Consider the following 15,178-nt stretch of genomic DNA (forward strand, 5'->3'; position numbering starts at 1 on the left):
TCGCTTTGCATAGCTTCAAGGTCGCGGGGACTCGGCTAACGTCGGCTCCGCTCGGCTCACTTCGGCTCCGCTCGTGACGTCACCGCGCGTTGCGCGTTGCATAGCTACCAGGATGCGGGGTAATTACTCGCCTATTACGCGAACGCTACGTTACTGCTACGTGCAGCTGGGGAGGTAGGGGTCAACGTGTCACAATATGTTCTAAATAATTATTTTGGCATCTTTTCACTTTTCTTTCTAGTTAAATATGTTTAGTTGTCTAATCTCCATGTTTACTTGTCTCTTCTTCTGTAGCCAGAAAATTTCATCTGTTGGAGCTGCTGTTTAACTGAAGACCAGTATTCACCGCCTCATGGCACTGCTGGAATTTTGTAGAATTTCCGAATTTTACAAAATTCTGACAGTGCCTTTGTAAAGCTTTGTACATAAACATGAAACAGTTTGTCCGGCTCTGCATACCGGAGAATGCAAATATAATCTAGGATGAATACTTCTAAATTTTGGGATATAACACTGTATAGTCCACTGAAAGTCACCCGACGTTTCGGAGGAAGATATCGCCTCCATCTTGAGAGTGGAAGAGTAGTGTGGAAAATACCAACATGGAGGAGGTGGAAAGCATAACAAGCTGAAAAAGAAAATGTTATGTTCCCACGAAACCCCGGTTGACGTTTAACACAGTACACGGCTTTATATCCCAGATGGTAGAACTCTTCATAACCACCGCTGTGAGAGGGGGCACGCGGTACCGTAGTTGATTGAGGCTCTAGGCTACAAGCCGGAAGGTCGCGGTTTCAATTCCCGATGAGGTAACTGGATTTTTCAATCAACGTAATCCGTCCAGCCGCACTATGGCCCTGGGGTCGACTCAGCCTCTAACAGAAATGAGTACCAGAAATCTTCCTGGGGTGTAGAAAGTGACCGGCGCGTAAGACTGACAACCTTACCGCGATCTGTTAGCCGAGTCTAGAAAATGTGGGAGCCTTGAGATCTCACAAAGCTATGGGCTTCCACGGCCTGTTACAGTGATACCTCTACGGCTGTAACGACTCTAAACCATGCATGTTATGTGTTATTTTCACTGTTAATTTTTAAAATACGGTAATTAGTTTTTATAGCTATTTGGTTTAGAGTAAATGTTTTTTTTTCCTTGGCACTACAGTCCCAGTGGGCCTCCTCCAGTGGCATACCTCCATGAACTTCTCCTTTCACTTCGGTTTTTCTAGATCTTACACATTCGCTAGGGCTCATTGGGCGGGTGATCAGCTCGTCGCAAGGCCTCTGCCTGTACACAAACACAGAAAAACGCACACACACAAACTTAACATCCATGTCCTCAGTGCGATTCGAACCCACGATCCCGGTTTCCAAGCGAGCGAAGACAGTACATGCCTTAGACCGCTCGGCCACCGTGACCGGCCTTAGAGTAAATATATTTGCTTCATATACTTAACCCCATCTTTGCTGAGTCGTGCACTGTAGTAAGAAATTTGCTTCTGTACACTTCCGGCAGCTGAAGTAAAACAAACATGGTTTCAGAAATCGTATGTAAGTCAGCGAATTGTAAGTGTTTATGTTTCAAGTTCAGTAGCTGATGACAAGATAATTCAACTGCTACAGACGTCTAATAACTCCGCGTAAAAGGGCTTTCATATTTATTCACGTGGTCAGCAAATTCTATGTTATGGAACCTGATGTTTATTCACCTTGTTCAAAAAAAAAAACCCCAGTACTGGAACAGAAACCGATTCATTTCGGGGCACGAGGTTGTTTGAAGCACTGTGCTACAGACGGGGAAATCGCGGATTCGATTCCCAATGAGGTCATTAGATTATTTAATTGACAAAAACCTTCCAGCCGCACTATGGCTCTGGGTTCGACTCAACCTCTGACAGAAATGAGTACCAGGAATCTTCCTGGGGGTAAAGGACGGCCGGAGCGTAAGGCTGACAGTCCCATCCCCTTCTTTGAGCTGATTGTCTAGAAAATATGGGAGCCCCCTACAGTTCATTTTTCTTATTTAATGCGCCTAATATTATTGGGTGAAGAGTACATGATCTAAATTTTTGTATTGTGTAATTTATATGTTCTTCTGTCCATTTCTTTTTCTTAGGTTCAAATATCCCCCTATTCACATTCTTCATTTGGTACTAAATCTTGTGCTGAGTGAATCTCTGAAGGCTTGTCAGCATTTGTAGCTGTATGTGCCTTGATAATATTCAGGTCATTTAACCATATACAAACCCAGTATAAAAGTACTTTAAACAGACCTGTGTCAGACTCTAAAGTGAACTAAGTCTTGGTAAAGAATTACACAAAAAAAAGCAACAAATATTCTATAAACAAATCTCCACAAAACATGCAGTAAATATAGTATATATGCAGTATATGCCAGTAAACATCTTAAAACAGTAAACACGTAACGGCTCAAGCTCGAAATAAAAGGGGGAAAATAAACTTGTATGTTGTGTCAAGGAGAGTGACTTGTATAAACCTGCACTTTTTATGAATATACGTATTTATCTTCTACAATAAACATGGAATTGCTTACGTCAGTGAAATGCTCGCTTGAATGCCTTCTCAGGACTGACAGGCCAAGGTTCAACGCCTTTAGGTCCATATACAATATACTTACGAAAGTGCTCTTTATTCGCCCCCGTTTTTTCCTAAAATATTCTGTGTTCAAATTAATTAAATTTTTACTTATTACTTCAGTTTTTTGAACAGGTATTGCCATCAACCAGGACTGCAATATTTATCACCGTGGGGATATATGTATAGGCTTGTCAGGTTATACCATTTCTGAGTAAGTTAAGTGGACATTCGGACTGACTGCAAGCCCTAGCCAGCAAAGTGATTCTTGTTTCCGAGCCCCACTGGACCTATGAGCACTCTTCACTCTGTGATGGCTCTGGAAATCTACAGTCTCTGACCCCAACTCCGGGTGGACATAGGAAGATTTTTCATTACGAAACTCATCACAGTATCCTAGCAACAATATAACAGACGGGAGCAAACTGATGGAGTTACGTTTAGTACCCTACGAACTACGAACTAGATTTATATGTCAGATATGTGTATATAGAATAATGACATGTAAAATCATTACGTATTCATGTAGTTTATGTTTGGATTCTTTTAGGATGTGTTGATTTTGGGGAATTTTTATGTTTTTCAGTGAAAATTTTTGGTCTAATGCCTGAATTTTTATAAATATAACTCATTTGCTTAACAATATAAAGGGGTCGTGAACATGTCCCGATCTCTCTGGGTCTACAAGAGCGGCACATTCTTGTTCTGTTCTGTTGTGGATTTGACTTGACTGTGGTTCTATTGTGGTGCTGATGGTTTATCTCTTCGGGTTATTCTGGTTTGTTGAATCGGAAACGTCTTGTCGGCTACACATATTCGTTGTGATATTTTGTCTTATAACATTTCTACTTGCCATGTGTAGAGGCTAATGCTGAATTTCCCAGCATCGAAGTGCTGAAGCCGTATGCAGTACTGTAGTTTGAAATGAGACAATTGTATAGCCTCCACTTACATCAGTTTACACCGAGTTGAGTATGTGCGTGGATGTGCAACAGAACCGGTCTGGAGGATCCCAGAGCCTTTAGATTGTAAAATATGGTCGTGAGTCCCGTAGGACTCGGAACCAAGAATCACTTTTGCTGACGAGGGTCAGCAGAAATTTACCAGTCAGGTGTAGAGAATGAGGGAGAGTGATCAGTAGCAGTCAGAACACCTCTTCTCGTCAAAGAGGAGGTCCCGTTTCAAAACACGTAGAAGTCTAGAAAGGACAAATTTTAGTCATGGGTCCAGACGGGGCCCGAAACCAAGAAAAACTGTGCTAGAGCGGCCCAGCAGCAATTTATTTCCTAAATGTCACATATGAAGTATAATCCAGAATTACTGTTTTTTTTTTTACTTTTCCCTTCGTCCGGAATTTTAGGTAATAGAGGACACGACGTTTCGGAAACTGGATCTGTTTCCGTCTTCAGGTGATAAAGGAAGGCACCTACTCAGTTGAGCCCCTTAGAAAGAGCTAATCTCAATCACTGGACAGCTTTTTCTAAGGGGCCCAACTGAGTAGGTGTCTTCCTTTCTCACCTGAAGACGGAAACAGGTCCACTTTCCGAAACGTCGTGTTCTCTATTACCTAGAATTCCGGACAATGGAAAAAGTCCAAAACCCCAGTGTGACATCCGCCATCGTCAGAACCCTTTAGAATCTCCAAGAAGTACTATAATGCTCATTATTTGTACGATTTACAGCATCATTAAAGGCTTAATATTAAAGTGAGGTTCAAAGAACATTTTTGTCTGGGTGGAAGGGAGCGTAGTAGCATTATATTAATGCATATTCATTGCTAAGTAAAAGGTGAAGTTCTCCCTGTGTTTAACTAATTAAGCACTACGCCATGAAGGCGTATGGGGGAGTGGATATATAAATCCACATTTCCTTTACCTCGGTATTAGCTGGAGGTGAGTGGTCATCTTCAAGCCCCGGCCGCTTTATCTCCGGGAAATAGCCCCTGGTACCCATTGGATAAGAACCGGTCTGGACGGCGTGGAGAAGAGAAAATTCTTGATCCTAACGGGACTCGAACTCCAACCCCTCTGTAGTCTAGCCTCTAGCCAGTCGCTATACCGACTACACTATCCCAACTCCTTATTCATTGCTAGTCAGAGGCGATATATCCCTGTCACATCGGTCGACCTGGATAAGGGAAGTAAGCAACCCAAGCTAGGGCACCTTGCTCTGTAAGAACGTGAGCTGCTTGACACTGTATGATTATTCAGTCAAGAACGCTTTTTCTAGAAGTCGATGTCAGAATTTTACGAACTCAAAATGAAATGTATTACGGCCAAGGCAGGCTGCGTAATAAAACCGAACTGATGCAGGTCGTGCTGATGCTTAAACAGGAACAGGGCTGTGATGTACGTGAGACTAACGCAATGGAAAACTGACTGGCGATTTATTGTTACAGCATTGCCTTACCGTTCACAGCAGAAATTGACACCAAGGATTGGAAAATGAAGTGTGACTCCTTCTGTTTTGGGGTCGAACGTCTAAGTTGATTGAATATTAGTCATGTTTTTTATTCAGAATTTCTTGAGACCGGTTCTCGACCTAGAGAACGAATATCCTGGCCTACATATGTCGTGGCTTTCCAGTAGTCAACATCTCGCCTTAAATGTCACGAACACTTCCGTTCCTTTTCCCGTTAATAATTTATAAGCATCTAATAGTTCGATACCGTGAAGTATGCGGTTGTGAGGCCTCGTTAATAAACCAAGAATCAATGCAGATGTGAAAAACTGGATTTATAATAAGTGAGAATATAAATAAAATTCGCTTGAAATATTTTTGTTATGTTTGGATTTACTCTACGTGCTCCTTGTTTCTTCCGTTGATTATAATTATATCCTGAAGATGAAGGCAGTATTTTGCTCCGAAACTTCAGTGAACTTAACGCCGGAAAACATGGCGTCGCATCCCAGAAGGTAGCATTTTACCGTTTTCATGATAATATTCAATTCCGAATTTAATTAAACTCCATAAAACATTTTGGAATGAGAAATATCCTTACGGAATGTAACATAAATCATCCAAAGTTACGAAACCTTCAACTATTTCTTGCGGAGGATGCACGATTTATCTTCTGTACGATTCAGTAATGACACTGGAATCTGAAGTGAAATATTTTCAGCCGAAGAACTTCATTAAATGCAATTATAAAAACTTTCTATTTACAATTTTTTTTTGTAATGAGAAGAAATTTGTGAATTTTATTGACAACAATGATCCAATTCAGCTATACTTATAAAACCAAGAATGTAAGTGGTTATGAATAATGCAAGGAAAATAATGAACAGCTGCTCGTGTCAGACTGTCCTAAAACTGAGTGTGAAGTTATTTACATCTAGAATGGATCTTCCCATCATAGTAAGAATCGGACTCCTTTTGATTTTGATTAAATTTCGTTAGAAACGCTTGATAAGGGACACGCGGTAGCGTAGTTGGTTGAGGCACTATGCTACAAGCTGGAAGGTCGCTGGTTCAAGTCCCGATGAGGTCATTTGATATTTTTTAATTGACCCAATCCTTCCGGCCGCGCTCTGGCCCTGGGGTTCACTCATCCTCTAACAGAAATGAATACCAGGAATATTCTTGGAATATTGTTTGGGGTAAAGACGGCCGGTGCGTAAGGCTGACAACCTTGCCGCCATCTGTGAGCCGATTGTCTAGAAAATGTGGGAACCTCAACGTCTCACAACCCTATGGGCCTCCACGGCCTGTTACAGGGATAGCTTTACTTTACTTTTCGAAACGCTTGATCTGTTCTCTGAATCTGTCGAAGCCACCATTTTATGATAATAAATAATATTAACGGAGATGCCAAGTATACTTTTCGCAACAATGACTGTTTCAGTGACACCTGTCATTAGCTATATGACGAAAATCTGGAGTGAGAATGACAGTAGTAAATGTACATGACATTGGTAGAACAATACATTCTGGAAATATTTACTATTCAGTTCCAAAACTCTCTGTCATCCAACATATTTTCCAAAATGTCGACGTTGTAGATCATCATCATCATCAGTAATCTGTCAAGACGACAGGTCCACAGTCTCTTCCAAAACAATTCATCCATTTAATGCGATCTAGAGCTTTCTCCCTCAAATGACAGTATCCTCTTCTGTCCCCAAGGTCATCCAGCATCTTCTTACGTCTTCTTCCTCGTCTTCTTGTCACTTCTATCCGCCCCTCTATCTTTCCTTCGATAACTTCTTTTAGAAGACAGTTGCTGCGTAAAACATGACCAATCCAATTAGCCTTCCGTTTTCTTATTTCGTGTAGGATATTCCTCTGCTCACTGACTCTAAATAACACTTCTTCATTTCTCACATAATCGGTCCAACTGATCTTCTCCATCCTTCTCCAACACCACATTTCAAAACTTTCCAGATAGATGTAGATATACCTAACTATTTCTGCCTGTTTCCTTTTATGGGTCTAAATTGTAGTCTCTCAATTTGAGGGAAGAAAGGAATTGATACGTCTAAAAAATTAGGAAATTGTAGATATCTAACGAGGGTGAAGAAAATGGGATGCTTAAGACATTACTTAACAAAGAATTGCATGTTTTGTAAAAGTCGCGTAGTATTGTCAAAAATGAGATCTTGGCTAGTATGATGGGCTGGGGTTGTAGCTTTTGCTTTTATGTCTGTGTTTGTTTTGTTTCTTTCCTTGTATGTCTCTGCTTATTTTACAGTTGGCCTTTCTGTTGTTAAGTCAGCTTAAATGAATAAAAAACTGAGTTATTTACTCCCCAGCAGTGAGATATAGAATTTCAGAAGTTAGATATGTATGCTTATACTTAAGTTTATTACTGAGACTCATTTTCTTTGTGTTCTCATGAAACATTTTCTCTTAACTGCGGTGTCTGCCTTATCTGTCACAGTGAATATAAGTAACAATTATCATCCTTGTACTGTTTAATGGCCACTTTCGATCCACAATGCTCCCGTGTCAGCCTTACACTCTACAGCCTCATAATAACTACAGGAGGTTTTATCTCCCATCGCACATCAAAGAGTTAGAATAAAGAGCAAATATTCATATCTTCCTTGCTATGGAGGGTTTACCTTTTGTATAGTATAACAGACTGTGCCTAGAAAGTTGGGTCATATCTAACACACCTCATTTGTTTTCAGACGAACTTGGTCCAAGCCACAACTTCGATACCGACCACATTAAGACATTTCTGATATTTCATACCTTTTTTTATTGCTAGTGGGGTGGGACTAAGTCCCTTGTACTGCGGCCACTTCTGGCCTATTGTACCAGGCCCAGATGATAGGTGAGGGTGATTGTGGAGCAACTGGTGGAATGATGATTGGCAGGGGAAACCAAAGTACTCTGAGAAAACCTCCCCCAGCGCCACTTTGTCCACCACAAATCCCACTTGACCAGACCCCGGGATGGAACCCGGAACGCCGCGGTGGGAAGCCAGCGACTAACCCCTTGAGCTATGGCGCGGCCTCTTTCATACTTGACTCTGTAGAACAATGCATATAATCAGTGTTGTTTACCGAAACGAAGCGTTGTGGTCACACACAATTTTGAAACGCGATGGGCGCCTTCTTTCAAAACAATTGTAATTGAAGTATAGATTTTATTAATAGATTAAAGACGGGATCATTTCATGCTCCACTGTGTATAGAGCCAACATTGACGGCGTAGTTAAATAACAAATTAAAAAATAAAAGTGCATTGCCATAGAGTTATTAATACTTACTTTGTTTATAAACTTACCACTAATAATCAGCTTAACAGTCCCTTTATTTTTTTCTTTCCTTGGCACTACAGCCCCAGTGGGCCTAGATCTACCTCCATGAACTTCTCCGCCCTTTATGTTTACTCCTATAAATTTCTAGTTTCCATTTCGTATTCCACGATGAATGGAGTATTACCGGTTGGCTGCAGAGCACTGTAGGCAGTGATATTACTTGCCTAGTAAAGTGTGAGCAATGGGCACGCGGTAGCGTAGTTGGTTAGACATGCTGAAACCGGAAGGTCGGGGGTTCAAGTGCCGATGAGGTAATTGGACTTTTTTTTTCAATTGACCTAATCCTTCCAACCGCACTATGGCCCTGGGGTCGACTCAGCCTGTAACAGAAATGTGTACCAGGAATATTCCTGGGGGTAAAGGGCGGCCGGCGCGTAGAGCTGACAACCTCACCGCCATCTATGAGCCGATTTTCTAGAAAATATGGGAACCTCAACGTCTCACAACCCTATGGGCCTTCACGGTATGTTACAGGGATACCTTTACTTACTTTTGTAGCGAGATCTGTGCTCATTCTGGTGACAGAATTCGAAGCTTCTGCTGCCTTTTTATTCTCAAATTCCGTTTCTCTCAAGTTCATCTAAATTTTACTCTCCCATTTCCTTCTGCTAAGTCTAGTCTTTTCTAAGCAGTTTCATTAAGAGAACGTGGCATTACTTGCTTACATTCTAAGGTCGCGTTTAGCTAGTTCTGCCCTCATACGTTTCACAGAACGGATAACTGTAGTAGAATCCTGGGAACTATGCAATTCGCTTAGCATAATGTCCTGAATTATTCACGAACATCATCATCCTTCTTATATTTACGTAGTGGATATACTAATAAGTTAAAGAGTTTGTAGCTTATTCGCGTGTTCATTAGTCCGGTACGTAAAATGGAACTTTGTCTGATGTAGCTCATAATTTTGAAACTCCGCAGGTATAATTTTGTCATGCTGTAAATTGATTTTATTTTGTCTTGCTTCATAACTATGTAATCTCCGTGTGTAAACGTTTGGATGTAATTTTACGGCACGCTTTTACACGAAATGTGACTCAAGTAGAAATATACGCACTTAAAAGTGTCAGTGGAAATTCATTATACTAAAATATAACATTATGTTTGTCATAAAATGCTGATCGTAAATCTCTCTCATAAATTACACGTGTATCACTAAATATTTATCATACTGTGTTCTACCACTTTCAAAGAATGCCAGTGATCATCATTCCTAATCCTTAAGTGTTATGATGAGTTCCTTAGACTGGTAATCCTAAGGTTTAATACCGTCTTGCTCAGTTTTTCTAGACATTTGTTCGGATCTGTTCCCCGCTGTATCCTAATACAGCTAATTTAAGCAAATGTTACGCACTGTGTGACCTGTGCAGTGAAGTAGCATTTGAAGTTTTCATGAAACACTTCGGTCGAACTGACCAATATAAGCTGACAGCTTCTAATAGAGTGTCAGATTCTTCTCATTCAATCATAGTTTAATTTGAACTTCCGATCAACAAATTAATAGGTTTTAACGACGCTTTTTTAACAAATATTCTATGAATTGATTATGGAATGATCATGCGAAACGCAGCCGGGATATTTAGAAGAAGTCTTCAAGCCTGTTTTAAGATGCCATCACAGTGATCGCATAGGAGTGGAAAAAACATAGAAATACTTGTTACTCTCAGCAGCGCCCCCATCAAGATTAGAATGGATTACCTTAGAATGCAAGCCAAATGTTTTATCACAGATAAAATCTGATCCATCCGGCTCCTTTTTAGACCTTGACTATATAAATTACGGGGCACGCGGTAGCGTTGTGGTTCAGGCACTATGCTACAAGCCGAATGGTCACGGGTTCGATTCCCGATGAAATTATTGGAATTTTCAATTTATCTAATCCTTCCAGCCGCACTATTGCCCTGGGGTCGACTCACCCTATAACAGAAATGAGTACAAGGGATCTTTTTGGGGGTAAAAGGCGGCCGGCGCGTAAGTCTGACAACCTTACGCAATCTGTGAGCCAGTTATCTAGATACTGTGGGAACCTCGATGTCCCACAGGCCTATGGGCCCCACGGCCTTCTTACAGGAATATCTTTAACTTTATATGAAATACGGCCCGCAAAAAATTCAATCCCGCAGACAGAGTTGTTGCGATATTATTAAGAACAAGACTTCAATTTTATTTTTCATGCTCAGTGTAGCAAAAGGTAAGGATATCGCTGTAACAGAACGTGGAGGCCCATAGAGTTGTGAGACGTCGAGGCTCCCATATTTTCTAGACAATCGGCTCACAGATGGCGGTTATGTTGTCAGCCTTTGTCGCCGGCCGCCCTTTACCCCCAGACTCCTAATACTCATTTCTGTTAGAGGCTGAGTCGACCCAAGCTCCATGGATTAGGTCAATTGAAAAAATCCACTTAATCTGGGTTCGAACCCGCGAATTTCCGGCTTGGAGCATGGTGCCTCAACTAACTAGGCTACCGCGTGCCTCCGCTCAGCGAAGAGACAACAGTTTTACCGGTACCTCAAAACAAACGAGAAAAACGATAATCGTGATTTTGTAGAAAAGCTATACTTCGGGACCTCTGAAACGTCTGCGAGCATGCAGTATTAGCAGTTGCTCCAAACTTTCAACCGGTGCTGCGGTTAAATGCATATGGCGCCTCACCTCTGCTGTCCTTACACCTCCATATCGTAATGTTTATAAACATATGAAAATCTCTATCTCATCTTTGTCACAAGCGGTTCTTAGAGGATCTAATGAGATCGATTCGATTTTTTGATTTTATGTTTGTCTTAATACCGATCACAGTTTCTGATGCTGTGTGCAAATTAACAATTAATAACGTTTTTTGTGAGCTTGTCTTATCTATAAACTACGTTCAGTTGCTATGGACAATTGTTACGTACGTAACTTGTTTTTTAACTATAGAATTTTTGTCGAGGTTATCTTCGAACTGCTGTCAGGTATAGTTCCATTCGTCCTCAGATTAAAAATAATTGCTCAATGTTGTAGAGAGAGTTCAAAATATAAAACTTAATTACTTCATTCAAAGAGTTCGGTAATCCCATATTTCTTTACTACATGTATTTGTTTCTCCGGTTGAGGTTTTTCTAATATACATATTCATTGACAAGCCTGTTAAAAATCTTTCTCCAATTGAGTTTTGCACTTTTATCACCATAAAAGCACATGTGAGTTTCCATGTATTTATTACATTTTTTTTTATAAATTCGCTTAGTGGGAGGTGGAGTCCAACTGGGTCCACTCGGCACGCGGCCACTAATTGGCCTATTGTACCTGCCCCGGGTGATTATGATGCTGGAGAATTTGGTGGAGTGAAGATTGGCATGGGAAACCGAATTACTCGGAGAAAAGCCGCCACACCACCACTTTGTCCACCACAAATCCCACTTGGCCAGATCCGGGATCGAACCCAGGCCGCCGTGGTGGGAAGCCAGCGACTAACCGCTTGAGCTATGGCGCGGTCTATGTATTTATTAAATAATAGTTAGGATTTCTGACAAGGGATCGAACCGCTAACCATTATCTTCTTTTAATCATCTTGTTAATACTGTATTGTACCTTCGGGTCCTATAAAAGTTTGGCCGTTTCTTGAGTATTTTTGCGAGTGTTACCTTCCGTAGAATAACTCTGCTTCATCGCTTCAGTTGCGTAGATTCATTGCCATCAAACGTTGGTTACTGAAAACAATATGTGAGATAAGGCGAGAGCTTTATATTTCCATGTAAACTGCACATGGAGCATGGGATGTTGTGTCCGGAACAGCTTGGCGGAAATTGGTATGGTCCCCCACACTGAAACAGCTATGGTCTATATTTCGTACAATCTCGTTTGCTCTTCTCAGTGACAGCCAGTTAGTTCAGAGCATAACGTGTCTTCAACTCGTCTCATCGTATACTGAATTCCGGGATTGTCTGTTCGTTTTATGTATTCCATTATGTATGACAGTGCTTCATAATGTATGCTGAGATGGCTTTTAAAACATTTATATGTATCTTAAAAGAAAGGATGTGTGGAATTAAACTGGCTCATGATAGGTACTAACCGCATGGGTACATAGGAAATGGAAATTGTAAGACAGGCCTGGACCTTGACCTACCCAGTAACTTAACAGTTTAATTCACATGTACGTAACATCAGTTTAACATTTAAAAAACTCGACATTTTACGGAATGTACTTGTTTCATATGGTTTCCTTAAACAGCATTAACCGGTTTATCTTTGTAAGGGAATCTAAATGCATTTTGTATGAGATAAGTGCTGACTTTTTAGATATTGTTAGATGGACTTAGGCTACAAGGAATTAGAATTATCCTAGTTTACACCTCCTTGCATTCTAACGTGAATCAGCGGTACGACAGAACCCCTTTAAATAAATAATTCCTGGATTTTGTATCTTAGCATCCTCTTACAGTTTATGTTAGAATTTTCAGTTTCATTTACCTTTCCCCATGCATCATCCGATCCCATATATAAAGGACTAACAGTTCCACAGCACACTCATAACATTCACACTTCACACTTGATAAGAAGCAGGCATATAAAAAATAATTAAACATTTAACTGCATTAACAATACACAACTTAAATATATTCTATACAAATAAAAAAACTAACACAACCTATTGTTACACATTACAGAGGTAATATATGTGACATAGAAGGAGAATCTACACTGACTTTATAAGATTTGAAGTTTTCACGGCGGTGACTATGAAAAAAACAGTCTTCTGGGATGTGGCGCCGCGTAGAAGTTGTGTTAACCGACGTTTCGGAGGAACGTATGGCCTCCATCTTCAGGGCAGAAGACAAGAAGAAATCCGCGAGCGAACCAGCTTGAGCCGAAACACGGCGCCACATCCCAGAAGACTGATTTCTTTACATGGACTTTATTTAAAAATATTTTAAATTCGAAAACACCGATCACATTGAGGAAGGCACAGAAGTTCCGCCGAAATTCAACGCGCCTGTTTATGGCCGAGTGGGCAGAAACATATAGTACAGGGACGAATTTTAAAAAGGATTTAAAAAAATAATTTTAAATCCTGATATTGATGATCGGCAGACGGCAAACAAAACTAAAAACTATTAACCCCCTACATATCGTATCATATGTTATAATGATGAACAGTTTTCTATAGAGGGGTTAAGGCGGCGGGGGATTCTACGCTTGTATACTTTATTTGTAGGTGCCATGAACATGGTGTCCCACTTCTTTGTCTCAAGGTACTGTAACTTTTCACATTAGTCGGGTATCACGCTTTACTTCATATTTCAGATCACTTCTGATACATTTAAATTTATCAAATTTGTATGATCAGTTCCACTGCTTAGAAAAATTTGTCACACAAATAAAACAGAGTTCACAAAGTAAATTATTTAATTCGTTAGCAACTTACCTAATGTGAAGAATATATCTGTCCTTCTTCGTTGTTTCTGTTCAGCTCTCTTCCGTTTACCCACGTTCTTGATTATTTTCTCGGGGAGTTAAAATCTTCTTTGATATGCGTAATATCAGCAGATTATTCAGCAGATATTCGGTTTCACTTATAAATAATTTATAAAAGTTATTCAAGAAAGTTTTAATACCGTACTTTATGAAGATAATGTTGTATATTCACTCTCGGACACCGTTCAACTGACTTAAGTATGTCACTCATTTGTATTCACAGATTCACTGATATCGACATATTGACATGTTTTGAAATATTACACATTTTCATTAACATAGAAGCCCATATGTTTATTACACTAAATTTATACTTTTTATAAATGTTTTTAGATATATAGATCTGCAGTCGCCTGATTACTAACATACAATCTAATTCACGCGGGGAAATACATTTTATGTTAGAGTAAAATTGTATGTAATGTAACCATACTAACACTACGATAGTTGTGAAGTACCTGGAAGTTTATAAGGAGCTATCCCGTCTGTTTGCCTTTAAATACTGAACAGTTTCTGTGCGTATGTTTGGAGAACCTAGTTCATGGTAATGTACTATGTCGTGAAGTATCGGACGCGCTAGGAGATGTCGGACCTTGCGACTAATGAAGTCGTGACAGCATTGGTGCCCGGTGTGTATATGTTGCGCGTTGGCTGCTGGACCTCCCGTCCCACAAGTAGGCAGACAGTCGTCGGCGCTCACATCTCATTCTCCCGCGCAATTTGCGAACATATCCGACAACACACGATCTCTCTCGAATATCACTAGTTCAATGAAATCAACTGAAATTCCGATATTGTGGTTACAATTTTAGTTCCTTTCTCCCACGCACAGAATGGTTGACAGCATTATATCAAAAAGAATCAAAGCCCTCTCGTACTAAGAGAGCTAAGTCAGTAGTTTTCTAAAGCGAGAGAACGTGAAACTATTAAAAGTGTCTGTATTGTCCAAGGCGTGTATGTTGTTCACTCGGACACTACAGTCGTGGTTCGACTCCCGTTTCAGACAGGAAAATGTATCCACTTTGTTCTATTATGCAGAAACATTGCTCCATTTATGGGCTTTGTCGGAAGTGTTTAATTATTTAATTACCGCGTCTTGAAAACATACGGGGGAGTGGCGGTATAACTCTAGTAATTCTTAATGGTGAATAGTCGTCTTCACACCCTTTCCGCTTCATTCCTGGTGAGGGAGGCCCCGACACCCATGGAGTAGGAAGTTTGGTAGGCCCGAGAATCGACGCCCTGAAGGACAACAAAATATCTCGCCTCTGCTTGGAGTCAAACTCAAGTTCCCCGACCGTCCAGCCCGTGGGCAGTCATTATACGCCTGAGTTTTTCCGGGTCCTGAAATAAATTATAGCAGAA

The 15,178-nt window shown here is 40.5% G+C and overlaps 1 protein-coding gene across 1 annotated transcript in view; it reads right to left on the reverse strand.

Annotated features, from left to right (window-relative positions):
• Positions 1-14,472, reverse strand: part of LOC111869052 (neuropeptide CCHamide-1 receptor) — a 296,679-nt gene extending 282,207 nt beyond the window's left edge. Inside the window, exon 1 of the mRNA XM_023860254.2 lies at positions 13,764-14,472. The gene's annotated coding sequence lies outside the window, so the exon portion shown is untranslated. The remainder of the gene's footprint in view (positions 1-13,763) is intronic.
• Positions 14,473-15,178: the final 706 nt, after the last annotated feature.

The sequence above is a fragment of the Cryptotermes secundus genome, unplaced genomic scaffold (genome assembly GCF_002891405.2).
Source record: "Cryptotermes secundus unplaced genomic scaffold, Csec_1.0 scaffold70, whole genome shotgun sequence".
Lineage (NCBI taxonomy): Eukaryota > Metazoa > Arthropoda > Insecta > Blattodea > Kalotermitidae > Cryptotermes > Cryptotermes secundus.